Here is a 14,238-nt window from a genome sequence, read left to right on the forward strand (position 1 = left end):
TCTCTAAGGTCAGGGCGTGACAATATATTTAAATATATATTAAAACTTCATCAGCAGTTGTAAATGTATGTATGATTTACTAGGCACAATATAGTGACATATAGTTGTCACGAACGTCATCAGGGAAATTACTGGACCAGGGATATGACTGCAGCGTGGTAAGCGTACATTTTCTTTAATTGTTATAAATGTCGCCAACAAAACAAGAAACAACAAAAACGACTGTGACGCTGACTAGGACTATACAGGCCACTAACACAGACAGCTTCCCACAACTACGGTGAAAGAACAGGCTGCCTAAGTATGATTCCCAATCAGAGACAACGATAGACAGCTGTCCCTGATTGAGAACCATACCCGGCCAAAACATAGAAACAGAAAACATAGAAAGATGTTAGAATGCCCAAAAGAAACTAGAATGCCCACCCTAGTCACACCCTGGCCTAACCAAAATAGAGAACAAAAGCCTCTCTATGGCCAGGGTGTGACAATAGTAAAAGAGAGTGATGATGGATAATTATTGTACAAGATAAACAATATTTTGAGACTCCACAATCTTAAGCAGTTAAACTTAATATATTTGTGATCTGCCAATCTTTTCTCACATTGTTGTTGTGACATTTGACTTTTAAATACTAAAATGTCTTGCCATTGATACCCAGCCTGCAAGTTGTGGTTTGTGGAAAATGTAATTTGATGAACATCTAATCACAGGAGGAAAAAAGAGCACAATGAACGTATACTACTGTATATTTAGTGGGCAATATTTGGAAATGCTTTCCTACTTATCTCCATATGAACTGCATTGTCAGTGTGACGGGTTCAAGTGATAAATAAGTCGAGATGTCTCTAAGATCTACAAATTCTAGATCCCCCTCATCGAATATATGATATATGTGGAGAACTGAACTGGAAGGGAAAACTGACAATCACATTAATTCGACTAGACAAGTTTATAATTTGCATAATGTTTGTGGGATAAGTGGCAACAATTCATTTCCAATAAAATGAAAAGATAAAGGGGATAGAGATTGTTATGGCCTGTTTTGGACTAATTCTAAAGCTTGATCCTCTTTCCCTTCTCTGTTCTCTCTCTCTGCTCTCTATTCTCGCTCTCTCTCTCAGGTGGTGAAGCTGTTGAACACCAAGCGATCACAGAACGTGGGGATCCTCATGTCTAGCATCCACTTGGACATGAAGGACATCCAGAATGGTGAGTGGTGATGCTCCACCTCAACCCACTTCACTCAACACAGCATCATGAAATGATTGCAAGCAGTTTTGCCCATGTAGTTTCCTCAACTCAAGTTTCTCTGACAATGCATTGACCTCTCAGGTTTTGGCATTGCGCCCGGCCTAACCTGAACGACACTGGGACAATTGAGTGCCCCCTCATGAGTCTCCCAGTCGCGACCGGCTGCGACACAGCCTGGGATCGAACCTGGATCTGCTGTGAAGCATTAGACTGCTGCGCCACTCGGGAGGCCCCAACCTCTCTACACTTTTGATGCATACAGTGCATTAGGAAAGTATTCAGACCTGCTGACTTTTCCCACATTTTGTTATGTTACAGTCTTATTCAATCTACAGACAATACTCAAAAATTAACCCATTTTAGACATTTTTGCAAATTGCAAATTGTACAGAAATATCTTATACAGTATACATAAGTTTTCAGACCCTTTGCTACAACTTGGAGTCCACCTGTGCTAAATTTAATTCATTGGACATGATTTGGAAAGGCACACACCTGTCTGTATAAGTTCCCACAGTTGACAGTGCATGTCAGAGCAAAAACCAAGCCATGATGTTGAAGGAATTGTCCGTAGAGCTCCGAGATAGGATTGTGAAGCACAGATCGGGGGAAGGGTACCAAAACATTTCTGCAGCATTGAAGGTCCCCAAGAACACAGGAGCCACCATCATTCTTAAATGGAAGACGTTTGGAACCACCAAGGGCCTTGGTCAGGGAGGTGACCAAGAACCCGATGGTCACTCTGACAGAGCTCCAGAGTTCCTCTGTGAAGATGGGAGAACATTCGAGAAGGACAATCATCTCTGCAGCACGCCACCAATTAGGCCTTTATGGTACAGTGGCCAAGTTGAAGCCACTCCTCAGTAAAATTCACATGACAGCCCGCTTGGAGTTTGAAAAAAGGCACATAAAGGACTCTCAGACCTTGAGAAACAAGATTCTCTTGTCTAATGAAACCAAGATTGAACTCTTTGGCCTGAATACCAAGCGTCATGTCTGGAGGAAACCTGGCCCTACCATCCCTACGGTGAAGCATGGTGGTGGCAGCATCATGCTGTGGGGATATTTTTCAGCAGCAGGGACTGGGAGACTAGTCAAGATTGAGGGAAAGATGAACGGAGCAAAGTACAGAGAGATCCTTGAGGAAAAACCTGCTCCAGAGTGCTCAGGACCTCAGAATGGGGCGAAGGTTCACCTTCCAACAGAACAATGACCCTAAGCGCACAGCCAAGACAACGCAGGAGTGGCTTCAGGACAAGTCTTTTCACCCAAAAGTACATTCATCTCTAGGAGACAGAATGCATCTCCTTCCTGAGTGGGATGACGGCTGCGTGGTCCCATGGTGTTTGTACTTGCTTACTATTGTTTGTACAGATGAACGTGCTACCTTCAGGCGGTTGGAAATTTCTCCCAAGGATGAACCAGACTTGTGGAGGTCTACAATTTTGATTCTGAGGTCTTGGCTGATTTCTTTTGATTTTCCCATGATGTCAAGCAAAGAGGCACTGAGTTTGAAGGTAGGCCTTGAAATACATCCACAGGTACACCTCCAATTGACTCAAATGATGTCAATTAGCCTATCAGAAGATTCTAAAGCCATAACATAATTTTCTGGAATTTTCCAAGCTGTTTAAAGGCACAGTCAACTTAGTGTAGGTAAACTTCTGACCCACTGGAATTGTGATACTGTGAATTATAAGTGAAATAATCTGTCTGTAAACAATTGTTGTAAAAATGACTTGTGTCATGCACAATGTAGATGTCCTAACCGACTTGCCAAAACTAGTTTGTTTACAAGAAATTTGTGGAGTGATTGAAAAACTCATTTGAATGACCCCAAACTAAGTGTATGTAAATTTCCGACTTCAACTGTAGGTGCAAGTCAGCCAATATTTATCCCCATAATGCAACACACTTTGAAAGGTGATGACCAGTAATGGTCATCGACTTCACCATTTGTTTTGTGGTACTTTTTACCCCCAATTTAGTGATATCCAATTGGTAATTACAGTCTTGTCTCTTCGCTGCAACTACCGAAAACATACCCTACCAAGCCGCACTGCTTCTTGACACACTTCTCGCTTTACCCAGAAGCCAGCTGCACCAATGTGACAGATGAAACACTGTACAACTGTCGACAGGAGTCAGCGTGCATGCGCCCATCCCGCCACAGGAGTCCCTAGTCCGCCCCGCCCAGCGTCGTCCCCTAACCCGGACGATGCTGGGCCAATTGTGCGCAGCCTCGAGGGTCTCCAGCTCGCAGCCGGCTGCGGCACAGGGGGAGGCACTATTTGTCAAAAAATGTTTAGGGAGTTTTTGGTTGACCCATGCGAACGTGACCAAATACATCTAAACAGGAACCGATTCTAAAGCTACAGGCAGAACGAAATGAAAGTGAAAAAAACCCATTCAATCCCCACTTGGTCTGCTTATCTCACGTAGACAGATTTTTGGGTGAGGTAAATCCTCTCGCTTTGCCTCTTCCTCTCTGAATTAGCACTCACACAGTCACACAGAGTATCTACGCATGTGCACTGGTGCATTTCATGCTGCTACAACTTGGTAGCTACAGACCAAAACAGCTGAGAAGTTTAGCCTTGAAGTTCAAAGTTGTTGAGGAAATTGACCCACTACTACTGTATACTTTGTGCATCTGGGTGGCAATTAAGTACATTACTGTCATTGTTTTCAAATAAAATGGTAAAAAAAATTTTTTTTAATTGCTTCTTAGCAAAGTGCAATTTCTGAAGCTAGAATTTTGCTAAGACTGTCTGGGAGTGGTCTGAGTGGGGTGTGGAAAACAGAAAACTATCTGTTATTTGCAGAGATGTTTGGAACTATCTTTTTATTATTGGTCTCGCCCGGTGATGTTTCCTGGCAGGCCAAAACTCCATTCCACCAAAACAGGTTGAAATTCCAGCTTCTACATGTTTTATTTAACTAGGCAGGTCAGTTAAGAACAAATTCTTATGTTCATTGACGGCCTACCCTGGCCAAACCCAGACGATGCTGGGCCAATTGTGCACCGCCCTATGGGACTCCAAATCACAGCCGGATGTGATACAGCCTGGATTTGAACCAGGGACTGTGATGACAACTCTTGCACTGAGATGCAATGCCTTAGACCGCTGCGCTACACGGGAACGCTCTTTTAAGTGTGTAAATATAGAAAAAACACAGAAAAATCACATTTTTGACAGCACTGGGCCTTTAAACCTAACCTATGACCTGACCCATCACCTTATGCATTGCTGCCCCACAGTGGCAAGAAGGTACATCGCAAAAACTACACATCATAAATGGCTCCAAGCCTCCCACGCACAGGCTACATTCTGTCCCTAACACCTAAAACTGAAACGAAATAGAAATCTAAAACAAAATAGAAAAATAAATACAAATTTAATTAAAATAACAACTAGTAAATCAGATCTGAAAACAAACTGAAACTAAACTTAATTAAAAATAATCATCATCTTAAAATGAATAAAAATAAAAGCTAATATTCAAGCATAAAACTTTAATTTTGATGTGTTACCCTCAAATGAGAGGCCTCATTATTGGGTTATCACTAGACTTTGAAGTATAAATTATGTATGATTATCTTTGTCTCTGTGTTTCCATCTTTCATTTAGTTTACTATATTCTCCTTAATCCTGCTCTCGCTCTTTCTTTCTCTAATCTATTATCACTCTGCTCCTTAGTCTAAAAGACCTTGTTAAAGCGGAACTACTCCAGACTTTAATGAGAATGGATTCTCCTCCTGTTATAGTCCTCTGATTGCCTCGCCATTCATCCCTCATCCGTGTGTCTAAACACTGCTTACAGGATCTACACTGGGGACGGTCTGTCTATCGTATAAGTCCTCTCTATAGGCTTATCTCAATGGGAGAATGTGTTGAAATAAATTTAGAGGATGAAAAAATGCTTTCAGTGTAAACTTAAACGACCAAAATCAAATAGAAACTATGTAGAAAAGATAATGAACCTATATATATATATTTTTTATAATAGCCTATCATCTTTTGTTGCGTTACAAAGTGGGTTTGAAATAAATTCAATTGTATTTTTTTTGTCATGGATCTACACAAAATACTACGCAATGTCAAAGTAAAAAGAAAACTCAACACATTTTTACAAATTAATATGTTTTTTTACATTAAATAGTAATTTCGTAAGTATTCACCCCCTTTGTTTAAGTTATATAGACTCACTCTGTTGGAAATAATAGGGGTTGACATGACTACCCCTTGCTCTGTACCCATACATACAACATCTGTAAGATACTTCAGTCAAGTATTGAATTTCAAGCACAGAATCAACTACAAAAACCAGGGAGTTTTTCAAAATATTTTCCAAAACATGCATATGTATGCAACAAGGCACTAAACTAATTCTTCACAAAATGAATAAATGTTTTGGCCTAAATGCAAATCCTTACATTAGGGACAAATCCAACACATCTTATTCTCTTACCTAATTTAAATAATTACTGCATTGTAACTGTCATCACTGAAGGCTCGCTAGTCTATACTGGTGCCAAAATCTCTGCTGCAGTGTGTGCAAACCTGGTCAAGAACTACAGGAAACGTATGATCTCTGTAATTGCAAACAAAGGTTTCTGTACCAAATATTAAGTTCTGCTTTTCTGATGTATCAAATACTTATGTCATGCAATAAAATGCAAATTAATTACTTAAAAATCATACAATGTGATTTTCTGGATTTTTGTTTTAGATTATGTCTCTCACAGTTGAAGTGATAAAAATGACAGACCTTTACATGCTTTGTAAGTAGGGAAACCTGCAATATCGGCAGTGTATCAAATACTTGATCTCCCCACTGTAGATCAAAACAGTGTGAAAAGCCGCTATGCGTACATGGTCTCACTGTGCTCAATTCCAGTGCATAACTCAACACCTCAGATTAAACAAGATGGACTCACAGGGTCTGTTCGTCTTTAAACTTTCAAAGTATTGTACTTACAGGTGTACCTTGACAGAACTCATATTTATATTTTAGTTTACGACTTCCAGTGTTACAGGGGATTGCTGAAAACTTTGAGACTCAGAACCAATAGTACCTGCGGTGTGAGAAAGTAGTCTGTACTGCAGTGTGTGAGACAGTGACGTGCGGTAGATAACAACGTAGCCAAGATAAACAAACGATAGCCTTCGATGGCCGCATATTTCATATCATCCGAAAAAATGACAACTCAGTTCACCTCAGCTGTCATAGACCGATGTAGCATGGACAGTTACAACCAATAGGTGGCACTAAAAGAACAATATATGTCAACATTCCCTCTGAATAGTTTGCAACGCAAACTCCGTAGCCTTTCACAATGGATTTACAATTCTTCCAATTCACTGCACAAACATACACACACACACACACAATAATATTATTATGTTAAATATTATTACGAGCACATATATAATAAATAATGTTCTAACGAAAGGTCCATATCAACAATCAAAATGATTGAAAATGCAGATCAAAACGTAAAGAAAGTGTCTAATCAAAACTAAATTCTATCTTGATAAATCAAATGCATCAAAGGGATGTTGTCTATTCTCATGTTCATTGAACCCGCAATATGCGATTACCAAACGATGTAGACACGCCCAAATGTGCAGAGCTTACCCCAGGCTTACCTACACAACATGTTTTGGCAATTTGTGTGCGCAAAATATGAAATCGGCTCAATGCAACAAATGAAGCTAGGCCAAGCAGCGAGGCCCATGCTGATCCTGTTCATCAACAGTGACTGGAGTCAGTAACAGACGTCAACGGTTTGAATGGATGGGAATGAAGGCATGCATACTCTTACACCTGTCCTGAGGTTTTGTATTCAGTTTTAGCAAATAGATTTGGAGAATAAAAAACACCAGAATCATTGAGGAAAAAACATTAGATAACAAAAAAGATTGACCATTCTTTATATAATTGTGGCTTTTCAAAATATATATTTTTTAAATAACGTTTTATTATCACTGGTGTCACCAGCTCATCAGATGGTCAGCAAGAACGGCCCTGGTACAAACAACCTTAAACCGAATGTACTTCAGATATGGGTATTTGTTTTTGTACTGTAGATTATTCATGTGTTGAAGTCACTGTGTTTACAGCAACAGGCCAACGTCTGTTTCTCATATTCGTCATGGAGAAAATCCAGGATCAATTTCTCCACACATTTTAATATCAGTATTTAGTAGGGAAATGGGACTGTTATCAGTTCAGATATCTTGACATGAGTTATCTTTCAGTCCAGCATGAATGATAACTCAGGGGGCTAAAGGTATGAGTTTATGGCAGATCTGCCAAGGTTGAAATACATTAAGTTGTTTTACTTGTCATGACTGGTTAAGAGTTCTTCGTGAGATGGGACCAAAATAATTTGTCCAATAGGAACTTGGTATAGCTTATCTTTAAACGTGATATATTCTTTCCCTTACTTTACAGCCATTCTGAACATGGACAACACTGTAGTGGACCTTGAGACCTTGCAATCGCTGTATAGCAAGGTAAGTTGTTTGTAATGTATTCATGATTATATACTATGCTTTTTTTGTTGTAAGTGTTTAATGACAAGAACTTTCACTGAGTGAAAATAGTTTTTGGCAGTGTTTATGACATGTGGAATATGAAAGATCGATCAATGGACAAGGAAACATGTCTACATTACCACAAGTCAGGTAAGATGCATCAATTACATGGATGCACAATAATATGAAATCAAATTTTATTAGTTACATGCGCCGGATACAACAGGTGTAGACCTTACAGTGAAATGCTTACATATGAGCCCCCTAACCAACAATGCAGTTTAAAAAAATATGGATAAGAATAAGAAATTAAAGTGACAAGTAATTAAAGAGCAGCAGTAAAACAACAATAGCAAGACGATATACAGGGGGTGCCTTCCTCTGACACCGCCTGGTATAGAGGTCCTGGATTGCAGGAAGCCTGGCCCCAGGGATGTATTGGGCCGTTCGCACTACCCTCTGTAGTGCCTTGCGGTCGGAGGCCGAGCAGTTGCCATACCAGGCAGGGATGCAACCATGTGCTCTCGATGATGCAACTATAGAATCTTTTGAGGATCTGAGGATCCATGCCAAATATCAACTAGATTTGTAGCTTTTGGACTGAACTTTATATTTCTAATAAGCGGTTAGGTATTAAACAATCATTGTTAAAATGTTTGCTCATGATTCATTATTTTAAGTTTAATGCCATATAAAGTGGGGTCTGAAATTATTGACACCATTTTTGACACCATATGTTTCTACACACTTCTACATTAATGTGGATGCTACAATGATTACTGATAGTATTGAATGAATAGTGAATAATGATGAGTGAGAAAATTACAGACACACAAATATCATACCCCCCCAAAAATGCTAACCTCACCTTTTATTGTAGTGTTGAGAGGTTCGCATGTCTTGGGGGATGATATTTGTTCCTCTGTAACTTTGTCACTCATCATTATTCATGATTAATTGAGGACTATTACTGAGTACCGCTCTCCATATTTTCAAGCAAAGTGGTGGCGGCATCATGTTATGGGTATACTTGTAATCGTTAAAGAATGGGGAGGTTTTCAGGATAAAATATAAATGGAATGGAGCTAAGCACAGGCAAAATCCTAGAGGAAAACCTGTTTCAGTCGGCTTTCGACCAGACATTGGGAGATTAATTCACCTGTAAGCAGGACAATAACCTAAAACACAAGGCTAAATCCACACTGAATTTGCTTACCAAGAAGACATTGAATGTTCCTGAATGGCTGAAAACAACCAATTTGACAGAGCTTGAAGAATTTGAAAAGAATAATGGGCAAATGTTGCACAATCCAGGTGTGGAATGCTCTTAGAGATTTGCCAAGAAAGACTCACAGCTGTAATCACTGCCAAATGTGATTCTAACGTGTTCATTCAGGGGTTGAATACTTATCTAATCAAGATATATAGTGTTTTATTTTCATGTATTTTTTACAAATGCTCAACCTTTTCCTCCGCTTTGACATTACAGAGTATTTTGTGTCGATCGTTGACAAAAAATTATTAAATCAATTTTAGCCCAATTTTGTAAGACAACTAAATGTGGAAAAAGTCAATGGGTGTGAACTTTCTGAAGGCACTGTAGGTATCTGTCTTTCGACGCCATACAAGAGCTATATGCTATATGTTCATCTCACCTGGCCATAGCAACGCTTCCAATCCAAGTGCCATTTAGCAAATTCCAGACATATACATTTGTTGGTATTACTCAATAAAGGCTTTCTTCCTGGCAACCCTTCCCTTAAAGCCTATTGGCATGGGGGTGGCGTCTATTTGTAGATTTGGTGAACCGAATATGCCACCAGGTTATGTAATTCTCCAACTTTGGCCGTTAAATTTTTATTTTCCTCCCTAACATCTTCCTCACTGTGTGTTGGGACAATATATGCATGTGACCAGTACCAGGCAAATTAACCACTGTTCCAGTGGTTTTAAACTTCTTAGTTGTTGCAATAATAGTGGTAAGTGGTATATAGTCATTTCATAGTTGTTTTTTATACCCATTGCCTGATTTATGAAGTTCAACAACCATGTGTCTCTCTTTGTGCTTTGCCTTTTCCCATGGTGATGGATGACAAAGGGATTTTAAATGCATGTCACCTCATGAAACAGGAATCCGTGGAAGGCCACAATGCAGTTCCTTAAGATTGCCAACGTGAGTAAGACATTTAAGCTTGTTAACCCTCGCAAGGCTGCCAGCCAGATGGATTCCCAAGCTGCGTCCTTAGAGCATGTGCAGACCAGCTGGCTGGAGTGTTTATTGACATACTCAATCTCTCCCTATCCCAGTCTGTCTCCACTTGCTTCAAGATGTCCAACATTGTTCCTGTACCCAAGAAAGCTAAGGTAACTGAACTAAATTACTATCACTCTGTAGCACTCACTTCTGTCATCATGAAGTGCTTTGAGAGAATAGTTAAGGATGATATCACCTCCACCTTACCCAACACCCTAGACCAATTACAATTTGCATACTGCCCTAACGGATCCACGGATGACGCAATCGCAATTGCACTGCACACTGCCCTATCCCTATGTAAGAATGCTGTTCATCGACTACAGCTCAGCTCAACCCCACCCTGTGCAACTGGATCATGGACTTCCTGAAGGGCCGACCCCAGGTGGTAAAGGTAGGCAACACACCTCCGCAATGCTGATCCTCAACACGGGGGCCTCTCAAGGGACCATCTTCAGCCCCCATCAGTTAACCCATGACTGTGTGGCCACGAACATCTCCAACTCAATCACCAAGTTTGCAGACGACACATCAGTGGTAGGCCTGATAACCAACAACGTTGAGAAAGCCTACAGGGAGTAGGAGGGTGCCCTGGCGGAGTGGTGCCAGGAAATTAACCTCTACCTCAACGTCAAAAAAAAGAAGGAGCTGATCGTGGATTTCCGGAGAAAACAGAGAGAGCAAGCCCCCATTCACATCAACAGGACCTCAGTGAACAGGGTGAAAAGCTTCAAGTTCCTCGGCGTGCACATCACTGACAACCTGAAATGGTCCACCCACACAGACAGTGTGGTAAAAAAAGGGGCAACAGTGCCTCTTCAACCTCAGGAGGCTGAAGAAATTTGGCTTGGCCTTTAAGACCCTCATGAACTTCTATAGATGCACCATTGAGAGCATCCTGTCGGGCTGTTTCACTGCCTGGTAAGGCAATTGCACCATTCGCAACTGCAAGGCTCTCCAGAGGGTGGTGCAGTCAGCCCAATGCATCACCGGGAGCACACTGCCTGCCCTCCAGGACATCTACAGCACCCGGCATCACAGGAAGGCCAAGAAGATCATTAAGGACCTCAGCCACCCGAGCCGCATCCTGTTCACCCTACTACCATCTATAAGGTGGAGGCAGTACAGGTGCATGTTACTAATTATCTGATGTGCATAGACTAATACTGGTACAGTTAACATTTTGAGTTCCACAACAATCTTGTTTTAATGTGTTATGTATCTGTATATGCATGTGTTAGGCGATTCATTGTTCTTCAAATAGGCTAGTTGTCCTTTTCCTTAAAAAGACAAATATACAGCTTTAATTTGAAGGAGTACATTGATTGTAAAGGAGCAAAACATTTACTGCGAACAAGCCTAGTCAAGTTTAAAAACACCACACAGAGGCCTCCAATTCTTTTCAAAACAGCTTTATTCGGCTGTTGCTGTGTCTTTTTGTAAACTAAAATATGATATTATATATGTCCAAAAATGAAAAACAAAACAAAGCATTATCATTGTACATTTTACTATAGCCAATGCACAACCTATTCATATCCCTGCTTTATTAGGCTACATTCATTTCAATTATTTTCTTTTTACAGCTTTATCCTGCCTTTTGATGTGTCTTTTGGCAAACACATACATTAAAATCATCAACATTTATGGCCCTAGCCCTTCTTGACTCTACACTTAACACCCCCGAATTGCTCAATCTCTTGTCACTCACTGTATTTCTCAAGACAGTCTTGACTTTAGCACAGAAAAACTGCACTCGCATGCTGCAGTGCTCACAGGTAATACAAGTGCAATACTGAAAGGTTTAAACATCTCGTGGAACACCTCCCTATATGGCTCAAGGAAGACTGTGAGCTCTATTAAACTGGTTGGTGTTTCCAAGCCACTAGATTGCTTCCTATCAAGATTTCGCTGAAGCTGAGCGAGCTCATATTCTAGATCCTCAGTGCTGCAGTTGTATTGTGAGGCAAATAGAAACACTACGTTACATGCTTGTATCCCTTGCATTTTGACACAATTTTGTTCAGAAAATCTTCTCTTCACCTCAGAGAGAAGCACATCAACAATTGGAAAGAATTAACCTACCCAAAATGACTCCTTTTCTGTGATGACCTGTCTTTGAAATACTGGAGTAGAAATGTAGTACCCTACAAGCCTAGAGCTTGGTGTGACATGACGCCCTGGAGGGCCTGTAGGTGCAACACCGATGTTGCATTGCTCGGCAAGGGTCACAGTATCAGTCGTGCCCATACTGAGTTGTGGGGGACTGTCAAATATCTGACAGATGTTTTACATCACCAAAAACATTGGTGAATGTTACAAGGAGGCCAACAAACTGTAGATCTATTTGGGCTAATAGACCTCTTGCCTCTACAGCTCTGTCACCAATTCTCTCTTCAGATATTTCTTTCAGTAGATGTATGATGGCTGGCAGTCTGTCCCTCACTGTCTTGCAAGCATTGTACCTACATGCCCACCGTGTCTCCATCAGCCTTTGTAACTCTCTCTGGGCTCGCTGAAACATCTCCCTTTGTACCTCTAGCCACCTTTGGTTGACATATGACCATGACACAACGACATAGAGTTTCTGCAAAAGAGAAAAGAAACAATAGGCTCCAGGGATGCATTTCACACTGTCAACTAATACTACATTTAAGCAATGTGCATTGCAGTGAACATAAAAAGCTAATTGGGCCTCTGATTTCATGTGTGCTTGCACACCTGTGTTCTTTCCACTCATGACAAATGCACCATCATATGCTTGCCCTACTAGGTGGTTTCTGTAGTCAAGGCTTCTGCAGTATTTGTACAATGTTCTGTGCTGCAGCATCCAGGCGCGCTGCTGCTTCAAAGGTGAGGAAACTTTGAAATATTGACCCATTGTAATAGTATCGAATTACAAAGGACATCTGTTCCTTCTTGCTAATGTCTTTGGTCTCGTCGACCATAACGCTGAAAGCCTCACTTTGTGCAACTTCACAAATGATTGAGGTGTGGATCATTTCAGCCAGGCAATCAACTATTTTGTTTCGTGTACTATGCCCAAGGTATGTTGCATTTCTTTGACTTGTTATTTTCTTTAGAATGTGTGATCATGCTTGGCTAGCAGTTCCATAATTGAGAGGAAATGTCCTTTATTCTGACCTTCCGTTTCTTCATGTGCTCTCTGTGCAACGTTTTGTGTAGCTGTGAGGAGCAGGGTTTCTCCAACAGTTTTAATGTACTCTCTATTTTCCCTCACAAATGTATTATATTCTGTATTTAAGGAGGCTGAGAGAGAGCATTTGCTTGCAGTTGACTTTTCATATTCTGCCCATGCTAACATAGCATTATTATGTGATTCTGATTTTGCATGGCTTACAAATCCCCCATCTTTGTAAATTGCTTTTTTCCAATTATTTTAATCCCTCTTCAGGTGTAAACACTGAATCACCTGAGGAGGGAAGAATGAAGTGCCGGCAGGCATATCAGTAGGCAGAGTCTTTACTCTGAGACTGAGAGTATTCCAGCCATTTATGCGTACTGTACCACTCTTTCACAAAGCCCCGTCTTCTATCCCCCTGAAGGCGGGACGCCTCTGCTCTTGACTGGGATATATCTAGGATGAAACAAGAGGCAAAATCAGTTATTCTGATTTTAAAATAATACAAGTAATAATAATAATAACATGAGTAGCTATCCCCTCTCCCATAGTAATTACCCATTACATTTGCAATATCAGCCTATAGACAATTCTATTCAGACTATTCAAACTCAACTACCAATAAACATGAATCAGAAGGCTTTATGTGATTGTGTCATGACTCATAAATCAATGTAGACACACTATAACCATACATTTATCCAGATAATGTTACTCTCTAGCTATCCATTTCATTATCAGGGTCACTGTCACACCGTTCTAACTTCACCTGCTAGTCCAGGAACGGGTTGAATAGCTCTAGCTATTCATTGAGTCCTGCCTCGCTTGGTTGTCAACCTCTGTGACTGCTGCTCCCTGTTCCGCACGTTCGTGCCATGCTGCTGTCTGTTGTTCTTCACTGTGCTCTGTCACTGATGCTGCCTGTGCCTGTTCGTCGCTGTCATGTTCTGCCTCTGTTCTGTCACACTCTCTCACTGCCTCTGTCTGTTCATTGGCTTGCTCAATGACGTTATCATCATCTCCGACTGCATCCTCTCTAACA

General features: G+C 40.8%; 1 pseudogene; it reads left to right on the top strand.

Annotated features, from left to right (window-relative positions):
• Positions 1-14,238, top strand: part of LOC112260904 — a 54,988-nt pseudogene that overhangs the window by 22,474 nt on the left and 18,276 nt on the right.

Source organism: Oncorhynchus tshawytscha, linkage group LG01 (assembly GCF_018296145.1).
Source record: "Oncorhynchus tshawytscha isolate Ot180627B linkage group LG01, Otsh_v2.0, whole genome shotgun sequence".
In the NCBI taxonomy this organism is placed as follows: Eukaryota; Metazoa; Chordata; class Actinopteri; order Salmoniformes; family Salmonidae; genus Oncorhynchus; species Oncorhynchus tshawytscha.